Here is a 26475-nt window from a genome sequence, read left to right on the forward strand (position 1 = left end):
TGGCAGAGGTCCCCACCTTGATGAAAGTAGCTAGGGGAGTTCTCAATTAGATGTACTGAGGTTTCATCAGAGTGAAGGGTGAGAGCTATTTCAGCTCCCCTGCCAGACTGGAAGAAAATTTATCCACCTCCCAACCTCACTCCTGTCCCAGTGCTCTGGCTATTCCTATCAGACAGGCACCTCTTCTTATCTATAAGAATGTTAATGTTCCAAATTGAAAGAATTGTGACTGTCCCTCTTCTGCAAGCCTGATCCTGGGGACTGCTCCACCTGTCAGGATGCAATCACCCCAAATTGTTTCAGTAAGGCTGTCCATAGGTGCATTTACACTGAGTTCCTATGGGAGAAACCTCAACTGTGTCTACAGTGGTAAACAAGGAAAGAACAAGAACCCCTTCTTCAAGACCCTTCATAAACATGAAGGCTGTTGGACTGTTGGGTTAGAGATGCAGATTCCAGCACTGCAATTGTGTCTCTCCTTTGACACACTTCCCACCAGCGGAAAAATGTGGGATTCAAGGCCTGCTGTCTAGATTATTTTGTCCCATGGAGTGTTCCCTTGATGTAGTGCTCTCCCCTTTTTCCTAGGAGTAGGAATTCCTGAGAGCCAGACTACAGTAATTACTATAGCTCTTCTAGGTCTAGCCACCCAATAACACTGCCACACTCTAGGTTGGTGCTGGGAAATGTCTTCAAGGGATCCAGTGATGTGACCTGTGTTCAACATTCCAAGCAATGGATACCAGCACCAACTCTGATGGAGGTGGCAGGGGAGTGACGTAGACTGTGAGATTCCTTCAATGTAGATAGGCTTAGTGTGTTGGCTTTCTTGAATGTAAGTTATATAATCATAGTGGACTTGTTATGCAGACAAACTCAGGACCTCTGGTTAGCCATGGTGTTGCAGTCAGTGAGCATAGCTGAGGTCATGCAGCCATTTTCTCTTTCCTGGGTGCAGTGTTATTCTACCTAGAGATGCTGCAATAGACTGTATCAGTTATTCTACCTAGAGATGCCGCAATAGACTGTATCAGTTATTCTACCTAGAGATGCCGCAATAGACTGTATCAGTTATTCTACCTAGAGATGCTGCAATAGACTGTATCAGTTAGTCTCCAGTCAGGAGGTGGTTCTTGCAAAAAAGCACCAGCTGTGGTAGTAGCAGCGGGATCTGAGCTTGCCCTAAATTGCCCTGGGGAAGTATTCTGGTTTCTCAGGAGATTGGTGGGACTTTAAAACTCTTAAAAGTTTATGTTCTTTGTGTTAAGCTACCAGGGAGGGTGGAAGGGCACAGCTAGATGGGGGCAAAGTTAGGTGAGTCTTCATTTTGAAATCTCCTTGAAAGGGGCAAGCCACAGCCCCTGTGAGAGTCAGGGTGGCTTCTCAGGCCACTAGGTTAATATTCCAGAGAGGAATATAATTGCCTCTGCTGCACAGAAGAGTTTGCAAAGGGAGTAGAGGATAGCAGGCAGCAGTAAGCCTCACCCAACTCCTATACAGTTGGCAAGGCAGCTCTTATTCCCTTAGTGCTCTGCTAATAGCACCAGGTTAAGATCCAGGCAGTCTGCATACAGAACTCAGATCTGCCCCAGGCCATAAGCTTTCCCTGCAGAGAGAGCAATCTTGGCTTATAGGCCATGTCCCTCCCCATCTGCCTATAAGGCCAGGTGGCCAGTGAGATATAATCAGGAATGGCTTCCCTTTGCCCATGTTGGAGCCTGGGAATGTCTGCAAGCCATTTCCCACTGCTACTTCTACTTTTGTATTTCACACCACTCCCTACATCAATTCCAGCTCTGGGTGAGGTTAAAGCCTTCTCTTACAGTGTGTATTTTCAGGTTCCCGGGGGGATGTGTATTCTGGAAGAAGTCTCTATGCCTCTCACACTCTAGGGACTTACGGTTTTTCACTGGTCTCATGGAGTAGGCTTCAGCATGGTCCTTCTTTCAAAGGATCTGTGGGTTCTTCTGGTTTTCCTATTAAGTTCCTGCATTGTTTATTAGTAAAAAATTCACAGTGTGAATCTCTACATACTATTCTTTCTTTCCAAGTGGGAAAGGTATGCTAACACTGCTTCCAATCCATGATCTTGGGGAAAAGAAAAAATGATTTGTTTTTTTTGTTTTTTTTTTTTTGGTATGTATACCCCGTAATGGTATTGCTAGGTAAAACAGTAGTTCTGTTTTAAGTTCCCTGTTCATTGAGAATTTCCAAACTGCTCTCCACAGTGGTTGAACTAATTTACTTTCCCATTATGCCACCAATGTGTATAAGCATTTCCTTTTCTCTGCCAGCATGTGTTGTTTTTTGACTTTTAATCACAGCGGTTCTGACCAGTGTGAGATAGTATCTCATTGTGGTTTTGCATTGCCTTTCTCTGATGATTAGTGATATGAGTGATATGGATCATTTTTCATACATTGTTTTGGTAGCATGTATGTCTGCTTTGGAAAAGTATCTTTTCATGTCCTATGCCCATTTTTAATGGAATTATTTGTTTTATGCTGGTTTAATTTTTCAAGTTTCTTACGGTTTCTGGACATTAGACCTTTGTGGGACGAATAGTTTGAAATATTTTCTCTTCTTTTGTAGGTTGTCTGTTTACTATGTTGATGATTTCTTTTGCTGTGCAGAAGCTCATTAGTTTAATTAGGTTCCACTTGTCAATTTTTGTTTTGTTGCAATTCCTTTTGAAGACTTAATCACAAATTATTTCCCAACGCTAATGTCAGGAAGAGTATTTCCTAGGTTTTCTTCAGGACTCTCATAGTTTGAGGTCTTACATTTAAATCTTTACTCCATTTCGAGTTAATGTTTCTATATGGTGTAAGATATGGGTCCAGTCTCATTCTTCTGCACATGGCTAGCCAGTTAGCCCAGCACTATTAATACAACAGGGAATTATTTTCCCATTGCTTATTTTTGTCAGCTTTGTCAAAGATCAGATGACTGTACGTGTGTATCTTTATTTATGGGTTCTCTATTCAGTTTCGTTGGTATGTGTGTCTCTTTTTGTACCAGTACCATGCTGTTTTGGTTACTGTTGCCTTATAGTATAATTTAAAGTCAGGTAATGTGATGCTTCTGGTTTTTCTCTTTTTTCTTAGGGTTGCATTGGCTATATGAGCTCTTTTTTAGTTTCATATGAATTTTAGAATAGTTTTCTTTAGTTCTATACAAAATGTCATTGGTAGTTTGATAGAAATAGCATTGAATCTGGAAGTTTCTTTTGGCAGTATGACCAACAATATTGAATTTTCCACTTCATGGGTAAGGACTGTTTATCCACTTGTTTGTGTCATCTATAATTTCTTTTAGTAGTGTTTTTCACTTCTTCTTGTAGGTATCGTTGGTCTCCTTGGTTATATATATATATTCATGTGTTTTAGTTTTTTGTGGCTGTTATAAATGAGATTTTGCTCTTGAGTTTTCAGCTTGAATGTTACTGGCATGTAAAAATGCTACTAATTTTTGTACATTGATTTTATATGCACAAACTTTACTAAAGTCATGTATCAGTTCCAGGAGCCTTTTTGTAGAGTCCTTAAAGTTTTCTAGGTATACAATTATATCAATTATGTCATCCACAAAGAGAGATAGTTTGACTTTTTTCCTATTTGGATCTCTTTTATTCCTCTTTTCTGATGGCATGGCTAGCACTTCCAATACTATACCAAATCCAGCAAAGACACAAACCAAAAAAGAAAGCTACAAGCCAATATCTCTGATGAATATAGATACAAAAGCCCTCAACAAAATACTAGCAAACCAAATCCAATATCTCATCAAAACTTAACTCACCATGATTAATCAGGCTTCTTTCCTGGAATGCAAGATTGTTTCACCATTTAGAAATCAATCAATATGATTCATCACATAAACAGAATTAAAATCAAACATCCCTTCATAATAAAAACTCTCAACAGACTAGCCAGCAAGGAAACATACCTCACAATAATAAGAGCCATCTATTACAAACCCACAGTCAACTTCACAGTGAATGGGAAAAAACTGGACACATTCTCCTTGAGAAGTGGAGCAAGACAAGGAACCACCATGGTTTTTGGAACTTTGTACCTACTCAAGATGGCCATTAATTGCCCATGGGCTTCTGATGGAAAAAACAAAACAAAACAAATAAAACCTGCCTTCTAGCAAAAACAACAACAACAAAATTCCCCCCCCCAACCCCCGCCACCAAAGGAAAAAAAAACCCAAACCTTACTAGAATTACTACTGGCCACATATCAGGCCTTATGGGAGACTTAAATTCACAGGTCTTTAACCAGTGGCCCTTTGGACTTGTCTTCACATTATACCTTCGGCCACGGAGAGAGCAGTTACCGGGTTGGTGTATTAGTCTGTTCTCATGCTGCTAATAAAGACATACCCAAAACTGGACAATTTATAAAGCAAAGAAGTTTAATTGACTCGAAGTTTTGCATGGTTAGGGAGGCCTCAAGAAACTTACAATCACGGCGGAAGGAGAAGCAAACAGTACTCCTTCACATGTCAGCGAGAAACAGAATGGGAGTCAAGTGAAGGAGGAAGCCCCTTATAAAACCATCAAACCTCATGAAATCCCACTATCACGAGAACAGCATGGGGGAAACTGCCTTCATGAGTCAATTATCTCAACCTCATCCCACCCTTGACACATGGGGATTATTACAATTCAAGATGAGTTTTGGGTGGGGACACAACCAAACCATATCAGCTGGAAAGGCCATAACAGCTTTCTACTTAAAATTCAAGTGACATCTTTGGATAAAGCCAGACTTGAGCCTTGTACTCTATCCCTTTGCAGCAAGGAGTGGCTTTCCCTTATCTTCAGTTTTGCCTGAGACTGTGATTTCAGAGTAGGCCACCTCTCTTCTGAAGCTATTGGCCTTTATGGGGAGGGTACTCTTGGAACAAAGTAAACAAGAAAGAGAGTTTATATACTCGGAGGAGGGTGCCAACTTTAAAAGGGATGGGGCTTTCTGGAGAGTAAATGAGAAAACCATTACACATATGATAAAATTCAGAAAAAATAATTCCACCATTCTATGTTACCTATTTCCAAAATATCCTGTATCTCACTTATATATATGAAAATACACTGCACAATTCTGTAGAATATACTGTGCTATTAATTTTACGATGTATTACTTTATGATTGATGTTCCCATATTTTTCAGAACTTTTATCTTCAGTATTACAGACTAAATTGCTATTTGTATTGATTTTGTAGGTGGATGCACCTATTTAGGGAAAAATTGAACTTTGTACTCAGATAAGAAAAATCAATCTTAATATGTAGCTGTTTCAAGTATAATATTTTGCTTAAGTTTTTATGTTTAGAACATATAATTTTAAAAGTGTATATACACAAACACAGATATTTCAAAATATATTGCACAACACATCTTAAAGACTTTTGAAAGAGTAAAAGAATACGTCTTTCTCAGATGGTATTTGGATCTCATCAATTAAGTAAGGACCAAACTTCTGATTTGCTATTTTTAAAAATTTATATTGACAGTTTTTACATTTAGTTTCACTGCAATGAGTCCAGTTTTCTCTTTAAAGGAATGAGTACCATTCAATGAGTTTTATTGAGTTGACAAATACATATGAATAACCAAATATGTACATAAATAAACATTTAGGACCTATAGAAGTGCAATTGGAGCAAAGAGAGGAAAGAAAATGGAAAATAGATTACATCTTATTAAAGTCATCCAGAAAGAATGAGAATTATACAACTTTAGGGTGCATTTGCCACTAGATAAATGAACATTTATTCACAAAACTCTCCAAGAAGAAAAATGAGCAAATACTAATTACATTTCTCATTTAATATATTATCAATTTATATGTGTGAATAAGCTGTGTACTTAAAAGACAAGCAGGCATATGCTTAAAAAGAGATATTATCATTTTGTTTTAATGTTTAGTTACATACGGAAAAACGCAGGAGTTTAAAATTCTCACATCAAATCCAAAACGTTACCTTGCAGAGGAACAACAGAGACTATATATATTAAAGTTTTGATGTTGTAACTCTTGTAGCTTAAAAAAATTCTACTTTTGTTTTTTATTTGCAAATATCACCTTTATTATGTCTCTTGATGCCAAGGATATTTTCCATACAAATTGAATGTGAAACAATCCAAAGGTTCATTTTAAAGATAACTGTGAGCAATTTCTTCTACACATTTTAAAAACAGCCCTAGGCAGACAAATAACAGATGTTTGGTATTCCAGGAGAGGGAGGCTGAGAGAAGGTGAAAACCAGCCTATTGGGTACAATGTTCACTATTCAGGTGACCAGCACACTGAAAGCCCAAACTTCACCATTACACAATATATCCATGTAACAAACCTGCACGTGTACTCCCTGAATCTATAAAAACAACACAAAACCAAAAAAAAAAAAAAAAAAAAAAAAAAAAAAAAACTCTAGCTCTTTTTTTACCCCTAGAAGTATTCATATCCAATATTCTCAAATGAATGGAAATATATTCTACATAAACTCTTTAGATCCCAATGATGTTGCAATCAAAGAAATACCTGATATTATTATCAGAAGTCAATGAAGTCTTCAGAGGAAAAACAAAAGAGAGTTTTGTTTTTAAAACAAACCAAAAAACAATATTCAGATTGGGGAGACACCTTTGAAACAAAAGTGAAGCAAGCTCCAGAGAACAAAGAGACGGTCTGGCTTAATGAACAGGGAAAGTTCCTGCCTCAACCCTCAATGAGGTCCACATGTGCATATGAAGAATTCCAACTTGTTCAGTCCTAATTGGTTGAAAACAGTTAAGTTTTGATTGGGTAGTTTCCAAGCTCAAACCAGAAATCTTCTTTAGCTGTGCCTTTCAGGCAGCTGGTGGAAGAAGTTATCCCACCAGAACTTGAGCTCCAGTTACAGGAACCATCTTAGCTCAGAGGTGCAAACAAGATGTTCCTCTGAAGCTGCCCTTTCTGGGAGCAAAGCAGGTGTGACCACCCTTCTCTCATTCACCTTGGCTACTGGCTTAGTTTCATTTCACAATATACAGAAACAATTGACAGAAGACAAACATATGATAAAAGGTGTTTATGAGAACATTTCTGTTTTTTCAAGGGATGAGGAATCATTTAACTTCAAAACTGGGCCAGAAATTAATAAAATCAAAAAGTAGATCTTAAAACCATTGAGATATGCTATGGACACATTTGTTGCACTTTGATTTTCTAGAGTACGGTTCTCATGATACCAAACCTATGATCTTGGTCTTGAAAATTATATGATTCACAAATGATCCCCAAACACTTTTGAAACTCAAGTATAGGTGGCAGTAGATGTTTGGGGAAAAGATAGGGAGCGGTGATCAACTCTTTGTAACTCTACTAAGAGTTAACCATTTCAAAAAAATCTCAACCTATATGTTGGCAGCAGTTACTTCTGAAAAAAAAACCGACAAAAAACTTTTCAAAGCACCTGTAGGTGGTTTCTTAGTTTTTGTGTTGAGAACTCGCAGTTTTCTCAGTTGCCTTCCCAAACACTGGAATCCTTTAACTCCTTTTTATGTTACACTAGTATATTGCAGTTCAAAAAATCTTTGAAAAATAATTATTCCTAGGAGAGAATATTGTAGATGCAGTGTTGTGAATTGTGATAAGGTATCTTACCTGAGCAAATGACTTAATAGGCTTCACCTTAACTTTCATGTTTCAGCAAGAACTTCTAAGTAAATCTTACATGTTAAAATTTGTTTGGAGAAGAAAAAAAACGGTGTTGTGAATTTCAGTTTGAATCAGAAGACATTTTGACATTATTCATGTGGAAAATATTTATGTGCATAAAACAAACAAATAAAATGAAGCCATGTTGTTTTGGTAAGCACTTCATTGTATTATATGACAGTTGTGTGGTAACTGATGTATTATGTAGCAATTGTTTTTCCCAAACAGCTAAAAATATTTTCCATACATGGTTTCTTTTTCCAAATGAAAAATGCAGACAGCTCTAGAAAGTTTTGGAAATAAAAAAATGTTTTTGACCTCCAGATCAAACAATTTTATTAACATTCAGTAACATGAACATTAAAAACACAGCCATCAGCATATTTTCTGCATTCTCCTGACCTATTTTATGTGAATAAGAAATTATCCACACATCCAAAATGGATGTAACCTTGTAACATATTATAAGCTTTGCTTAACACGTAGATAACTGAGAAAAATACATTAATAATTCACCATATTCCCTAATGACAATATACAATCTTTTACTTTATTTGGGTGATGGATACCCTTAATTCTGTAAATCTTTTACTTTATTTGGGTGATGGATACCCTTAAAAAAGAAAAATCATATATTTTCTTAAAGCATTAATGAAAAGGTCTTTATACTATCAGATAATCTTGTGCCTTAAATGTAACAGGAATCAAGGAATATTCACACATAGCCTTCTAAATTTATCAATCAAATTTAGTAGTGTGTGTTTAATAATAGTTTCTAATCAGAATAACACACTTGTCTGCAATGGGCAGTGGATAGATAGACTTCTAACTCATTGAGTTACAGAAGTATATATATCGTCCTTTGAGTTATAGGGCTGAGAAGCCAACAAAGACCCTCAGAAAGAAGGAAACAGAGGAGGAGGGATTATATGTCCTGAAACCAACTCTAAATAAGAAATTATATGACAATCTGTTTTGTAGATAAAATTAAGCCTACAGATAAGTTTTCTAGTACTCACAGTGCTCTGTGTGTGTGTGTGTGTTCATTATGTCTGAGTTTTAAAATTAAATTAAAATTCTTTAATAAAATTATGCATTAACCAATTTGTCACTGCCATCACCATTTTCTCTTGTCTTACACACAGCATAATCCATACAATTATCATTTTTAGCAAGTCATTTAAGTATTTCCATTTTTGGTCCATGCTCCACATAAACTATGCTATCTCTTATTTGAAGCAGTGTTCTGTAAAAGCAATGGTCAAAAAATACTGGTTTCTGATGTATAACTTTCTATTCTCCCCATGATTATAGTTTATTTATATCTAGTCAAATCATTTCTTTATAATTTTAATGATAACATCTTTAAATGTTTTTAATATACTTACTCATTTTTTATATAACTTGTCAAGAAGTATAGTATAAGCTAAGTGTAGCTCCTTAGATAGAAGTAAACTTTCTATCTAAGGAGCTACAACCGAAGATAAAGAAAAATATGAAAGCACAGTTTCTGACTTGAATGTAAAAGGAGAACTATGTGAATAGATTGGTGTTTAAGCAATGAAATGAAGTCATCACAATTGTTCATATATTTGCCAATTTATGTATAAGCATTTTCTCCCCAAATACAAGTTTATTGCAAAAGTTTCCTTATTTGAATCCTATGTATGACTCAATTCAATCATCTTTTGACTGAAGTCAGAGGTTCTTTACACCATCTAGTGCCTCACACCTCATAAATGGGCAACAACCATAAGACTGAATCATCAAACTTACTTGAGGGCCAATCACTGTTGCCATTTCTACACATCCCTTCATCTTTAATCACAGTCTTTTTGATTTAGACAACTTGTTGGAGTTATTAGTCACAGGCAAGAGAAATCATTATGAGTTCTATAAGCAGAAAGGCAATTTATGAAAAAGATATTGAATAGTTCCAAAATCACGGAAAGGGCTGGAGAACCGGTCTGAGGGTTCTCTAGCATGAAACTGAACCTTGAAACTTGAAACTGAACCCCAGTCCTGCAACAAGTCAGCATCACAGTTATTGCTGCTAATGATCGCTGAATGCTGAAGTTGTTAAATGGTAACCCCAGATACTGGATCCACCACCAAGACTGCTGCCACAACTGTCCCGGGAATCTGCATTAACCACAACTGCTTCTGTCTCTATTGTGACTCAATGGTAGCTCCTTTGTTTCCCTATCTCCTAATTCCAAATCTCGGCACATACTTGCTGTGTTTGACAGAGCCCAGGACAGCCATCTGTGTTCTGCCCATAAGTGATGCTGGAAAACAATATGCATGTCACTGACATCATTCAGTTTGGCATTTCCCAAGCATAGGACACCAGTTCAAATGGGCTATCCAAAAAGGCTGATATACGTCCACTGCAATCACCTGCAAGTTTTCCCTAAAATTGGAGTCTGACTTCAGAGGCTGATAAAATTAATTTACTTAGAAACACAGTCTCTACTAGAGTCTCTACTGGAGACTCTTTGTTTATAAGTAAATTAGGAGGGACAAAGAAGTTGGCTGAAAGCTGAAAAGTTCTTTTTATCCAAGAATTTAGATTAAGTTTACTTCTTAGCTTCATTTAGAAATAAGCCAGTTTATATCTGATTTGACTATGTGAATGCTGTTGACAATGCCACAAGTTTGAAACGTCTACAATATGACACTCTATATTTTATGATATGCCTGTAATTTAGCTTCTTTGAGAATTGGAACTTTACATTTTTGTAAAACATTTTTTGAATTATAATTAACAATAAAAATGGTCAGGTAAGCAAGATGCGAATATATTTGAGATTACAGATTATAAGCATTACGGTATTTCAGCTAAGCTTATAAAGTATGTATTTGTCTTACTAAGACTAGAAATCTTTTGTTTGGATGTTTGGAAGTCAGTTGCCCATGGGCATCCCTTGGACACCCAAAATGAGAGTTTAACCAATTTGCTGTTCTGAACTGAAGTACTTTACCAATGGCCCCTACTGTGAGTGGAATTGACTTAGATTGTAAAATCTACAGGCACAGCAAGAGTCAGGGGTAAATGACATTACTACAAGAGAGTATCTCCTGCTAGCTGCAAGCCACTATGAGAAGAAAATAGAGAAGACATGAAGGCAGAAAGCAAATAACAATAAATCTCAAAAACTGCAACTATACAGTAAGACTTCTATGTGCTTTTAACATTTAAATTGTTTCTTATTGGAGAGGTTATTGAGATTAAATTATATTTTGAGCCTTCATTTGTTTAAGATTTGATTTTAACGGTTTTATAGAAACATATGTCCACTATATTTTGATAATTTTTTACTATAAAACCTCATAACAATGTAATATTTAATATAAATAAGACATCTAAATAATAGTTACTGTAATTCTACCATTCATTAATTGAATGAATTGAATGAGGTATTTTACCTACAGAAAAAGAAAGCAACAATGTTAATTTTTCTTAAAATTTTCATTCATTTCTGTATCCATATTACTATGACTCTGACACCGGTTCCTTCATTGAATTTGCAATTACATTACTTATATATGTATAAACTGCACATTTTTGGCAGTTATTTGGCACAACTAAGAATCCGTGAATCTTTATAAAAACTGTGTCCCTTAGAGTTCCTTAGGTTAGTTTAGAAAGTACTGCTCCAAATTATAAGTAGCTTTTCTTGCTTACTCTGCACCTGATAAGACTATTTATCCCTTTTAAATATCAGTAGCCAATCACAGCTATGTAGCATTTATGAAGTAGAAAGGAAGAAAAACATATTCTGGGGTGTGTTCATATGTGAGTTCTCTGACTTTTTTTTTTTTTTTTTTTTTTTGAGACGGAGTCTCGCTCTGTCGCCCAGGCTGGAGTGCAGTGGCCGGATCTCGGCTCACTGCAAGCTCCGCCTCCCGGGTTCCCGCCATTCTCCTGCCTCAGCCTCCCGAGTAGCTGGGACTACAGGCGCCGCCACCTCGCCCGGCTAGTTTTTTGTATTTTTAGTAGAGACGGGGTTTCACCGTGTTAGCCAGGATGGTCTCGATCTCCTGACCTCATGATCCGCCCGTCTCAGCCTCCCAAAGTGCTGGGATTACAGGCGTGAGCCACCGCGCCCGGCCGAGTTCTCTTACATTTTAAGAGAAATTGTCAGAAGAACATATTTATGATTTTTCCATTATAAACGTCAATGGTTAGAATCTTATTTTGCTATTAAGTAAATAATTTGGCAGTCAAATGATCCAATTTGGGCAATGGTAGACATACATGATTAATGTTTTAAAGTAAAATTATATAGTTTATTGATGTATCAACATAGGTTTATTTTTAAATAAGAAGAAAATGCAGGAAAAAGAAAAGATGGCCCCTATTCCTACCACTCAAATATGCCTAGGGTTATTTTGGTATATATTCTAATATCCTTGTATTGTTTCTTAAAAATATGTTAACATACTATAAGTAATTATTTTCATTTAATGCTATATTATCTATATTATTTATATTATTATAGATTTTTTGTTATAATAATAGCTACATAATATCTCATAAAACTACTCTACTAGAATTTACTTAAGCATTATGACATTTTAAAGTATATACATGGTTTCTAATATTTCAATGTAATAAATGACACTGAAATTTCAGGCTTAAAGCATTGTATACATTTTGGAGTTTTTCTTTGGCCAGATTTAAAGGACTAGAAATATATAATAAGAAGATGTAAAATATTAAGACTTTGATACGTAGTTAACAATTGCTTCTCAGAGTTTTAAATAAGTGTCTGGAGGACAATATACAAATACATATCAATATATCTATAATACATATAATATCTATAATACATCTTTGTTATTCAACTTAAATATTAGACATTTGTATAAAAATTATTATTGAGAGACTAAAATAATCAGAGCTGTTTATTGATTTTAATAGAGATTATTCAACAATAATGGTTTGTTACCAAAAGCGTATGAACAAAGCTCTATAGCATGAAACATTACACTCAATAAAATATTATTGAAGCAAAAAATAATGATATAGAATTAATTTTGATAGAGTTTAGATTCCAAACTTAGTTATAAAACCATATATAAACACACATGTGTTTTAAATATATTGAAATATATATTATATATACACATAGGCCTAATAAGAATGTATTTTTAAGTATTATTTTTCTATTGTTTTTGTACATGTGTATTTTTATGTCAAAAACATATTTTTTAATCAGAAAAAACAAATAAATTTGTACCACGCTTCATTTATAGGAGCCTTGGGTGAGAATGACATTTTTTAAACTAAGTACATACAATAAAAGAGGAATGCAAATTTGAAAATAAACTGTGAAAAATACTTTTGGAAATAACTACCATGTTTTAGACACCTGGCAGTTATAATTTCAAATAAACATACGGCATATTGTATAGCATTAATTTCTATTTGTAATGACTACATTATACTATACCTTTTCAACATAAATTAAAATATGTGAATAAAATACCTACTTACATCAGAAGTGAGCCTAGCCTAGTGCCAAAGCGACACTATGCTTGAAGTATAAAGTGGAACACAGCAAATTCATACTTCCTTTCTTCTCATTTTGACCTTATTAGTCATTATAGTTTTACTATATTCTTGGGAAAACAATTGCACAATATTTAATAATTTTGTAATAATTCTAATACTTTATCTGCATTTTAACTTTCATATTCTCATAAGCACCAGTTTCCACAAAAAATTTTAATAGATTATCTCCTATAAAAATAAGTGTTGCATCCTTTCTTGTAGACAGTTTTATAAAAATTGTGCTTTTCTTTCAGGCTGTCATATTGACTGCAGTGGCAAGCAGTTTGAAGCAGCCACTGCCATCATGCCGGCTGCAGCAGGAACACATTGGTCAGGACTACATGCTTCACAGAGCAGGCAGGAGCCCCATCCTCCCAGGTGAAGCTGCAGCCGCCCAAACCACGGCTGTGCATCCCCACATCCCTATACTCTTGGGGTCTCAGGAAGATCCCCTGTGCCCTTGCAGGCTTGGAAGTACCTGCTCCCACTGTCTGGCTTCTCCCCACTGTCAGCATGTACTCCAATCTTGGAGCAATGTGGGGCCAAGCCTGGGCATTGTTGCAGCCTGGCCAGGCATGCACACACTTGGGACAATGCTGAGACACAAGGCCCCTGCTGCCTCAAGCCTCTCTGGAATTTGGGCACCAACAAGCATGGGAGGGAGGCCAAGGGGGACTAAGAACAGCCCTGCGCTGGCATACAGATGTCCCTTTGCATGAGCAACCTGGGCACCATAGATGGTGGCAGGAGACAGATAGGCTCCTGGGTAGAAGGGGACCGTCCCCAGTGAGGCCCCACCTTCAGGCCAGGGAGGGCCTGAAGGCTGGAGGCCAGGTTGCCAGTTGTGCAGATTGGAGTAAGTACATGTGGTGCCTTTTCTGGTCCACCCATGGCCACCCATGGACCAATAAATCAGCACACACTTCCTCCCATCTGAGGCCCATAAAACCCTAAGGCTCAGCCAGAGCAGAACAGACATCAGAACGACCAGCTGCAGAGAGGAACAATCCACTCCATGACCTCCTCTCTGCTGAAAACTGGGACGATGGGACAACCTTCCTGCAGGGAGGAGCTTCCCACTCCAGGGTCTCCTCTCTGCTAGGAGCTGAACACTCATCTGGACACTGTGGCTGCATGGCTGTGGAAAGGAGCTGTCCCCTGCAGGAGACTTAGCTGTTCTGTCACTCAGTAAAACTCCTATTTATCTTGCTCATACTCTCCACTTGTCTCCATATCTCATTCTTCATGGTGGTGGGACAAAAACTCTGGACCTGTCAAATGGTGGGGCTGAAAGAGCTGTAACACAAACAGGGCTGAAACATGCTCCTTGCTCGACACACTGCAGCTGAAGAGTAAAGAACTGTGGCCCTTCAGAAATCCCAGACCTGGAAGCCTCTCGAGCCAGGACTGTGACTCTTTCTTCAGGACTTTGCAGTTCCTGGCATCTCCAAGCTTCAAGGTGCAACCATGTTCCCTAGTGCAATGTGGAAGCTGCTTGCAGTGTGTCTTGCTCAGCCACAGCTTTGCAGAGAGCTAGCACTCATGCCAGCACCTGGAGCTGCCTGTCCCGCTGTGGTAGCTGGCACATCTGACTCTGCGCAGTGGCTAGACCCCATGTTCATTTACACACCCTTTGCTGTTCCATGCCTGACTCACCCTTGGCAGGTATGGGACCCAGGCTGGTAGCGTAAGCTGAGTGAAGACTGACAGGCCGAGCAGGTAAAACAAGCCCAGTAGGTCCGAGCAAAACTAGGGCAAGAGCGCCACCAGCCACAGAGGTTCCTGACCAGAAAAATGACACTCCAATGATCCTGTAACAATGTAACAGGGTTAGAAATTAATTATGAATGCTAATCTTATAGAATAGTCATTTCCCAGATTAAGAGTACAGAATCAGGTTCACACAATAGTCATTTCCCAGATTAAGAGTACAGAATCAGGTTCAAAGGTAAATTGACCTTTCTCAAAGAAAAGAATGGTATTCTTTCCTTTCTGTTAATGTTAATTTTAAGACAAAGAAGTCATATGTTTTTGTTCCTTTTATAATAGATCACTTCCCTTTCTATAATATGTAATATTAATTGTGTCCAGGTCCCCGGACATTTTAATCTTTGCATTAGTCAATTCTTACTATATGAAAAAGTTACTTATCTTAGCTACAGATAATTGTAAAGACCTAGTAAGTTTTTAATATACACCAGCCTTCACTCACAAATGCAAGTGCATCTCCCAGCAGTTGGGCGAAGAAAGGGGCAGCGGGAGGCTCATGACAAGCTCTTTTTACTGAACAAACATTTCAAAGGAAAGATATTAACTTAACAATATTGTCCTTGAGTATAATGAGCATTTTAAATAATACACACCTGAACTTTTCATTTTGAGTATTTTATTTTAGAAATGTATGGCTTTCTCTATTTATCATTTATTTTGAACCTACATGTATCTGCTCTCACCACCTCTCCTTCGTTCAAGAAAATAGACTCTCTACCACGCAGAAGAGCATGAATGTGCAACCAATAATTATTTTTGTTTGTCTAATTAAATAGCTTCTATCCAATAGCTTCCAAATTCTATCCAAATAACTTCAATATATCTTTATGCTTTTATAGGTAATTAATTTATAAAGTTAACATTAAGACAACGAATATTTCATATACATTTTAATTTGTTATGTGACATAGTTAAATGAACCAGTGTACATACAAGTGCTTCAGAAACTCCTACACAATTACAAATACTTCAACAGTACATGAGAGCTAGTCAGACTTTGAAAACTTCACATGACTTTTGACAGTTAGCTCCTTTGGAACCTGATTTCGAAGATTATCCCTTACGGCGACAGCTCTATCCTGTTCATTCTAATCTTGAGGTTTTACATTTTGTAAATAGCAAAGCAAGCCTTGGAAAACCTTGTAACTGACAAGGTAATATACGAATACCATACAATACATACACTGAATTTCTGTTTCTGTTTACTCATAGCTTCATATGCATTAAATGACTGGGTCTGTAATTCCAATATGTAAATTCCAATTCAGTGAGTTTTACACTAGCCTTTTAAAAAAGACACTGTCGAGTACACCACTAGGTGGCAGAGAAAGATCAGAAAATTTCCATTACATACTCACCTTAAAACGTATATATAATGCACTTAAAAGTCTTTCTTGAATTACATTTTATATACAAAATTAGGGTCAGTTTCAGTACGCTTTTAGTTATTATGAAAACATGTTTTATAAAGATTTTTACCAAATACATTTTAACAGGAAATATTTTATTCTTTGTGATATATACATATACATAATATATAATACATTTCTGATATGTAAACACTATGCATGTACATGAGTGTGTATGTACTAGCAAGTTTTATACCCTATATAGAATAATATTTTAGGAAAAGGCAAAATGTAAACTAACCCTACGAAATCCTACATTCACATTTTCTTTTGTGCTAAAGTCTTAATTTAAAATTTTTCTAGCTAAGAATAATTCAATATAACTTATTATATTTATAAACTCTAATATTTTACTTTTATATCATTACATATATGACTGTATTTAAATTACTATACTTTATAATAAATATAATTTGCTACTCATTGGTGTCTTCCAAATTATCTTTATTCATATTCATATTATTTTTGTAGGGTTACTGATTAATCAAAAGTTTCAAACAGCTACTGATATTTGAAGGAATGCTTCTACTTCTATAGTTGATGAATTCCGTAAAATAATAGCATATTTTCTCTGATAATTCTTCGTTTTTACTCTAGCAAAGAGAGACAGTTTTTTTTCTAACAAAAAATATGTGAAAGCAGCAGACTGAGCTAGCAAATGTGAGATCCAGTTTTGCTTCCACAGCGTATATACTCTGTGATCCTTAGTAAATCAACATACTGATGCCAATTAATAAGTGAAAAGAGTTTAGTGACCTAAAATGCTAATGAACGAGAGGAGAACGACTTCATTAATATGTAATTGATTTTTTTTTTTTTTTTTTTTTTTTTTAGTTGCCAGGTTTGGAGAAGCTCGAAATTAATTTTTTTAATTTTTAATTTTTTAATTTTTGTGGGTACATAATAGATTTATGGATAGAATTTTTTAACATAATTTTAGAGTATTATAAGCTTACTTATTTGCTTTCAGGTTGAATTTTTACAGTGTTCCTACATTCCATCCTACCTGATTGGTCTTTTCTTACTTTTCCTCCCCAAATTTATCACCTATTATTTGTCTTCCCTCATTCCCTTTCCACCTCTCCTCATTTGTTGCTTGAATGGATGAGTTGGAAAATAGGGATAAGATCTCAAAGAATCAGAAAGTTATGATTTAGAATTACCTGGTGGGGCAAAGGGATAGGGACTGTTCTGCTTTTCTAAACTCTTTGGGAATTTTAAAAAAAACATCGGCACATTGATTTAGCATAATTAAAGCCGGCTACACGTAAGAAAGATTCTCATTGCGGAGGTGCTGGGCAGAAATTTGGAATTCCTTTCTACATTTTATTTTATTTTATTTTGAGATGGAGTCTCGCTCTGTCGCCCAGGCTGGAGTGCAGTGGCCCCATCTCAGCTCACTGCAAGCTCCGCCTCCCGGGTTCACGTCATTCTACTGCCTCAGCCTCCCGAGTAACTAGGACTACAGGCGCCGCCACCACGCGCAGCTAATTTTTTTGTATTTTTAGTAGAGACGGGGTTTCACCGGGTTAGCCAGGATGGTCTCGATCTCCTGACCTCGTGATCCTCCCGCCTTGGCCTCCCAAAGTGCCGGGATTACAGGTGGGAACCACTGTGCCCAGCCATTTCTACGTTTTCTAAAACATGTTATTATTTGCTAAAATATCTACAATCCCAGGCAACAAAAATAAATAAATAAATAAGTTTAACTCGTTAAGTCTTTAATTCTGTGACTGATATGCTCACTTCAGGTGGGTAAATTATTTTCATAGCTGTGCTTACAAAACTCTAAAACCTGTTTTCAATTATGATAGCACACAGTATATAGGCAACGTTTTGAAGTCTTACGAGATTTTACTTTCTCTGCTATACCTTTAATGTTACTAGTAATATATTTTAAAAATAAATATTTTCGAAGTATTTTCCTCATCAAATGAGGGTAAACACTTTATGGACGGAGACAGTATCTGAAACATTTTAAATGTCTAGACATTCTTATTATACAGGCATTTAATAAATATTTGTGCATTAGTTGATTACCTACTTATTACCTAACTTCAGAAAAATCAAAATGATAAATATTATCAGAAGCTCATTAGCCACACCAAGATCACTACAGGCACCTGGCTTGAACCTTCAACGTTTTCCAGAGATTCTGGACTTTCAGTAACTCCTACTATGCCTATTCAAGCTAGGAGTGACCCGTTGGATAAAAACCATCACCTATAGGTAGTTTCAGCAGCCTCTAATTTCCAGGCTAAATTGGAATTCCCCTCCCCAGGCCCCAAAATCAAAAGCAAGATCCAGGTTACTCTTTGGCAGATCATGACTGAACACATCACGCTGCCTTCAGATTGTTTTCTGCCCGGTGGTAATCAATATAAGAACAGACTTCCCAAATATGTGTTAACTGCCATCTTCTTATTCAGAAGTGGAGTTCAAGTGTCCAACAGGTCCATTTCTCAGATGTGCCAGATTACTTAGCAATCCACCAATTATGAAGTATAACAACAGTGATGATGATGACAACATCACCAACACAGATTCATCTCTTATAATATGCCAGACATTATCCTAAGAGCTTAAACGGATTTTTTTTTTTTTTTTTTTTTTTTTTTTTTTTTGAGACAGAGTCTCGCTCTGTCGCCCAGGCTGGACTGCAGTGGCCGGATCTCAGCTCACTGCAAGCTCCGCCTCCCGGGTTTACGCCATTCTCCTGCCTCAGCCTCCCGAGTTGCTAAATGTGGTAAGATAACAATCTCAAAAAGCTCAACAACAAAAATTGCATTTACCATGTCACCTGTAGGCTAAAATTGCCTGCAGTTTTGCTGCACAAATCAATGGGGGAATATTTTTCAATCTATGAACTTTGATATATATTATATATTTTTCCTAATATTTTGAATTTTTTCCCTTGATTTTTTGTTTGGCTCACTCCAGTAATTGTCCTAGGAAATCCTTACCACATATCAATTTGCCAACAGCTGAATAGATTAGTTCCTTACTAGTTCTTACTAATTGCTTACTAATTATTTTGTCTCAAGGCAAAAGTGATACATACATACATATCATACACACACACACATAAAATCTAATTATTTTTCCCTTAAAAAAATCTATCCAGAATGTTACTTTCATGGAAAAAAAAACCCAAAAAAACCACAACCTCATTTTCCCTAGATATAATGGATGTTGAGAGACATAAAGTAAGAAGAAAGAAAATCACCAACTAAAGACACTAGTTGATATTACTGTCCTACCAAACTTTAAATATGTGCCTGGTTTTCTGGATTCTTGAAAGTAACTAGAACTTAGCAACTACAAACTTACCATTTAAAAATATTTTGTATTTGAGAAACATCCTACTTTCTCTTGCATTGATAAAACCATCACACTGGAAAAATATGCTGTTAGCATCAGTTATGTTCCATTTGAAGCATTTTATTTGCTGTTCTCTGTACATTCCTCTGCTTATATTAATATCTGCTTATATTAATAGAATATGATACTATACACAGGGGTTTACTAAGACTCTAACCAATGTTGAGGAGAAAGAAAAGATTTTTTTTCCTACACATTCTATGTCATCCCATTAAAATATTTTCATACAACACAAACCATTGCAAGACAATACACTGTTAGTGGCCCAGGATGTTCTCAGTGTCATGCATAATTGATCGTTCAACAGTTGGATCTTCATTTTACTTTCATATACAGCAAATATGATAAATATTGTCCCTAAATATTTTGTCTTTTATTTCTCTATTATATTTTATACATTTATTGTTATATGTATCTCTTGTCTTTCAAGTAAAGTTTAAATCCCATCGGAAACTAAGCCTTTTGTAATGTTACAAAAATAATATAATGTGCTTATTTAAAAAATAGAAGCTTTATAACGGATTAATTATCTAATTTTATTTTGAGAATCTAGCAAGTTAGGAGTCATGTAATGCATAGTCTACATTTCTACTTTTTTATGGACTTTGCCTTTTACAGTCAGGGTTTTATTGAACTTAAATCCTGACTTTAGGAGTCTTAACATTTAGTGTCTCCTCTTTACTATACTCCTTTTCTACTAATTTCTACTCCTTTACTCCAAAATTGTATTTGGAAATTAACCTAACAAAATTGCTCTCAGATTCTGTCAGATTTCCATTTGACATGAAAAAATGAAAAACAGTAGGTATCTCCCCTAGTACATTCCAAGTTTTCTTATTCCCATTGCTTTTTCGTCTCTTGGCATTAATTCATATTTACACTCACTATGATCATTCCTTCCTCCATCCTCAACTGCTTCTTGAGATAAATCACAAACCCAGGTAACAAATCAGCAGCTGGAGAAGCATGTACACAGAGATCAGCTTGTGACTCTGCATATAAGCAAGAGCTAGTCAAGGGTGGAGAATCTTCCCCAGATTGCCTGAAAGTAATGGAAAACGTGGTTCATGTTTATATAACTTTGTAAAGGGTAGCCAAACTACTTATCTAAAGCTTTTAAAAAACCAGAAGGAAAACAGCAGCATAATAAATTTGTCTCCAAATTAATTTATTCAAAAGATTATAGAGCACTGGAAACCAGGGAATTTAAAGGGCAAATGCCCCTCGAGTATCTCAGGTATCATTTTTAAAAACCTGAAACTGATGAGAAAATGTTTAATAAAGCAAATAAGATACATAGTTAATTATACATTTTGTTCTGATAGTTTGATGCAGGTACAAAGAGACTAAGAAGAATTTTTTCCATATATGGAACAATATTTTGACATATGACATCTGTGCATACTTCCTTTCAAATTCGCTTCATGGTATAATTTTCTCAGTGTATTTATTAAGTGACATGAATAAAAACATTTGAAGATCCTGTGGTGAGTTTTCAGAAATACGATTTTTAAAAAGTCTGTTTTGAGGAAGATTCCACATTTGTTGTCTCAGTAGACATTTTCATGCTAGGCTCTAGAAGAAATAAGAGCTTCTGATTGTGCTAATAATTTAAAAACTTTAAAGATTATGTAATTGATGCAGTATAATTTCAAAGTCAAATTATATATCTGTATTTGACACTATACAAATAAATGGAAATCTGTTTCTATTCATTGTAGCAAATAGTTTTTGTTTTGCAACTTATTTATCTATTACTCCATATGTTCCCATATGCTGAAACAATATCCATAGTGAGCTCAATGGAAAATAAAATAATCAATTTAACATTGCAAATAGGTGCCAAATAAATTAGTCTTGCTGAAGAAATAAGTGAATTTCCAGACCTCAGATCCTGAGGTTAGACACTTATACAGAATATAGTGGGGTCTTGGGAAAAATTTACTTGTTAAGGTTGTATTGCTTTTCACCTCTTACTTTAGTCTCATTATAAAACAGACTCTCAAATTGATAGCACCAGCACACACCTGAAGTTCTAGTTTTATGGTAAATTGTTCAGAATTTGTGGTGAAATAATTTTTGACATAAAAGAATGAATAAAACACATAGATTCAAAGATTACACTTGTTTATGCCTCAGGCTTAGTTTGATGACTGAAACATGTGTGAAGACTTAAGAGTTTCACAAATGTTGTCACCTTCACCCATAAACTCCATCCTTTTGTCCTCCAAGAAAAGCACATATCATAATGATCCTCATTGTTAACTAACTAACATTTCGACTCACATTAAAATAAAAAATTTTACTGCTAAAGGTAGAAAAACAATTCTACAATGGACACATTTCCTTGTCTTTTTATTTTCTGTTTGAAATATATTGGATTTTTTTAAAGAAAAAAATTCTGCATGTTTTGCCTTCATCTATCTTGTGTTATTGCACTTTAATAAAGTGAATATTATTACTTTCTAGAAAGATGTATATTTCAGAACAGTGAGCGATCTGTACAGACCTTAATGATGTAGGATTTACAATAACTTCCCAACAAAGGTGTAATAAAAGGTTAATGAATGTTAACTTGCTAATTAAAATTCATTAGCATAATATCCTATGTTAAAGATATTCAGATATGAAATCATAGGTTGCTTTTATTTTAATGTAGCTTTCCTATTTTTGTTTCTAATTTAGGAGCTCTGACATTTAAACTTTTTTTTTCTTGCTACCAAAGATATCAGCTGTGATGACTGATGAAGTTACCATAAATATTATGACCATATTGCCTGAATTTCTATATTCTATTTATGTTCTTTGGGGCTATAACTAATTTAGAATAGCCATTCACCTACTGTTATATTTAGTTGTTAAGAAAAATGCAACATTTCAAATAACACTGGATATACATATTACATATTTCTGATTATGTTTTAAGAGTAAATCCCAGAATAATAAAAGCATCTTAACCACGTCCTAAAAACTTGTACCATTTACCTGCCTTCAGTTGGCTTCCCTGTAATCCTCAACACAAGACATCATCATTTCTTTAAATTATTACTTTTCAAATGGATTAGGAAAATGGTAATTCATTTTGTTTACAATGTTGTTCAAAGAGAAATTTTAATTGTTTTATCACTTAAACATGAAAAAAACCAAAATGATTATTTTATGTATTTATATAAAACACATTTACATAAATGGTTTAATTTCTTTAAATACATTCTTTGTTTCTACTTTTGTTTCTGCTCCAAAGACAAAAGTTTTCCAACTTAGACAATCAGTAAAGCCTGTGCCACAGATTAATAAAATTTAATGATTCCACAGAGTAAGGAGGTATAGAATTATAAAATTATAAAACATTTCATTTTGTGTTTTACTCATTCACTTATGCATTCAATGACAATATACTGAGTAATTCCTACGCTCCTCAAAATGAGACTTTGTGTACAATGGCTTCTACAGTTTACATCAGAAAAATATGTATGTCTCTTACCTAAAAGGAAAATTAAAATTAAAGTCCATTGAAGTGACAACATCTGCATCTACTCATATTTTCATGTTATAAAATTTAGAAAATATTAGAACTTAAAGGAACTGATGAATTGCTGCTATTACCCTTGTAATTGATTTTTATATAGAATGAAAGTGGGACATAGGAAGTTAAACAACTTGTACAAGGTTACACTCACAATAAAAGCTGTAGAAAGAACCATGGTATACTGATTCCAGATCTAGTATCCTTTCTATGATTGGAATATGTCATAGCAGCAATGAGACCGATTTTTCCATGGATAAATTGGAATATTTTGATATGGTGAAATGTTACCTTACATAACAACAACAACAAAAAAAGCTTATATAACTTGCCTTTAGAGTGCGACTTTTCTGGTATGCTTACACTGTGTTTGTTTCACCAATAGATGGCAAACTTACTGCTTACATTACAGTTTTATGATTGAACAATCTGGGCAGTTACACAGAAAGGCTCCATTTATTGGGACTTTAAGAATATGCTACTATTTTAAACAAGCTGAGCTTTATAAAGGGAATATGTAAGTTTCTTTGCTGGTTGTTTAAAAAAATCAGTCACCTGTCAATATAGCAATATATTGTAAGTCAAATCAATACTTATGCCAATCAGGAAATAAGTTTTTTCTAAATATGTTCTATCCAAGTCTTCTATAGTCCTTTAATAGGTAAAATGTTATATAACAGTATACACAATCCAGTTTTACATATTTAAACTTTCATGACAGTTTTTCACATTACTGCTAGTTTTACATCTGGGCCTACCTTCATGTTATTCTGCTACACATATTGAGACCAAAGAATAAACCATTAATAAGTGATTTAATGTACATGTCAGAGTAAGATGTGTTCCTATCTGCTTTCTCAACTTCCTTGATAAACTAAATTGACTGCATTATATAGATATTTTTTAACTTCCTGAACACTATTTTAAAATGTCCATTTAGGAGAACTTTATGTTCTAGGCTGAAATGATTCTAATTTTTTAAACTCCAGTGCTTGAACTTTTGTTATAAATTAGAAAACAAAATTTTCCAAATAACGTGCAAACACTAGATCATTTCTGAGAAATAGTCTAATATTGTTACATCCACCGAGCAGTTGGAATGATCCATAGATGTGTGTATGTGCTAATATTTCTCAGGTTTTATCAATGTTCTTTCAGGCTTTCTGATATCACATGCACAGTCACTCCCCATTAATAGCTCAAGTGAACTGTTCTATGGTGTGATAAACAGAGAGAAGTTATTTATCTCTAAAAGCTAAGTTATTAGCCCACAGTTTCCAGAAAAGACAAAGACAGTGCCTTATTAAAGTATAAAGAATCCCTCACTTTTTAGCATTTTAAGTGAAAATGCATAGCAACACTCTCTTTGATCATCGCCATTAGTACCTGGTTCACTGATTTCTTCACTGCTACTCCAGTCATCGTCGGTGGAAATTCAACATGGATTCGTCTAAAATCTTTGATCCGCTCAACTCCTGGATCTTGTCTTCATCTCTTTAATTCCCACATCAAAAATCTGCATTTTATTTTTATTTTATTTATTTATATTTTTGAGACAGCGTCTCGCTCTGTTCCTCAGGCTGGAGTTTAGTGGCACCATAAGGCTCACTGCAGTGTCAACCTCCTGGGCTCAAGTGATCCTCCTGTCTCAGCCTCCTGAGCAGCTGGGACTATAGGCATGCCACCACACCCAGCTAATTTTTGTTTTTATTTTTAGTAATGATAAGTCCTCACTATGTTGCCCAGGCTAACTTTGAACTCCTGGCCTCAAGCCATCATCCCCACTTGGCCTTCGAGAGTGCTGGGATTATAGGTATGAGACACTACACCCAGCCAAAAATCTGCGTTTTAAACATCCCGCTTTACTTCCACATTCTTTCTCGTTTACTTACTGAAGTAATTCCATTCCAGCCACCTTTCAATCTTTCACAGGCCTCCAATAATTGACTCTGTTTTTCCCCTCCAAATCCATTTTTACCTTTACCTCCCTCCAAACCCTATCCTCGCAGCCCTCCTCATGCACCAAAGATTCCTTAGATTCCTTGGTGACTATGCAGCACTATAGCCAACGTCTTTCTAAGGCCCTGGTCTTTTTTGTCCTCTTCACCCACTGACCTAGTTGCTGGCAAAACCCCAACTATGGTTAAATCCAACCATTTATCCACCAGTCTCAGCAGCTGTCTATGACTGAAGAAAAAATCCTTCGATTGTGTGAACTGATCTCACTTTAAATTCATATTTGCAATCTCAAATGGGCATTCAGCACACATAGAGATTTCAGCACATATCTCCAAGCTCTTAAATTACCATTTCCATACAGTTTCTCTCTTTCCAAACACATCACACCCCCTTACTCTACCCTGAAGATTATAATCAAATGTTATTGAAAATATTTATCATAAGAATTGATCTTATCTTTCCACAACCAATTCACTCATGTATCTGTATCTGTACCTAAATAGTCTTGTCTTTCCTCCTGTTACATAGAGATGTCTGTTGTTATCGAAGACCAGCTTCTTCATATGTGGTTTGAAGAACCTCATTGACTCTCATTTATTGATTGCCCTTGCTCTACAATTAGGCCCTCTGTCTCTCCATCATTAAGATTTTCTTACCTCTCAATTATTCCCAACAGTAAAGCAAACAATCAACAAAACTGTTCTAATATCTTTCTATATTTTTAAAAATGGCCTCACAGGGCTCACCAGCCATCAGCTTCTGTTCATTTTCTCTATTCTCTTTCTCACTGAAACACCTTAGAAGAATTTCCTACTTGTTGAACCTACTCTTGTACTTAAGTTCTCTTCTCAACCCATCCAAAATGGTTGTCAATGCACCTCTCAATGTCACTGAAATTGTTCCTTCAAATGTCAAGTGATCTCCACTCTGCTGTCCATTCCTTCCCTCTCAGTAGACCATCTCTCTAAGTTGCTGTAACACCACACTCTTTGGAACGTCTTTTTAAACTCACTGGCCACTTGTTTTCACGAATTTGTGCTGGTTTTCAATGCTGGATTTCTCTAGGCTTCCTTTAAGCCCTCTTTTTTTCTTTCCAACCTACAATTTCTCTTTATGTAACCTTTTCCAGGCTGATGGCTTGAACCAACGTTGCATCT

The sequence above is a fragment of the Rhinopithecus roxellana genome, chromosome 1, assembly GCF_007565055.1.
Source record: "Rhinopithecus roxellana isolate Shanxi Qingling chromosome 1, ASM756505v1, whole genome shotgun sequence".
Lineage (NCBI taxonomy): Eukaryota > Metazoa > Chordata > Mammalia > Primates > Cercopithecidae > Rhinopithecus > Rhinopithecus roxellana.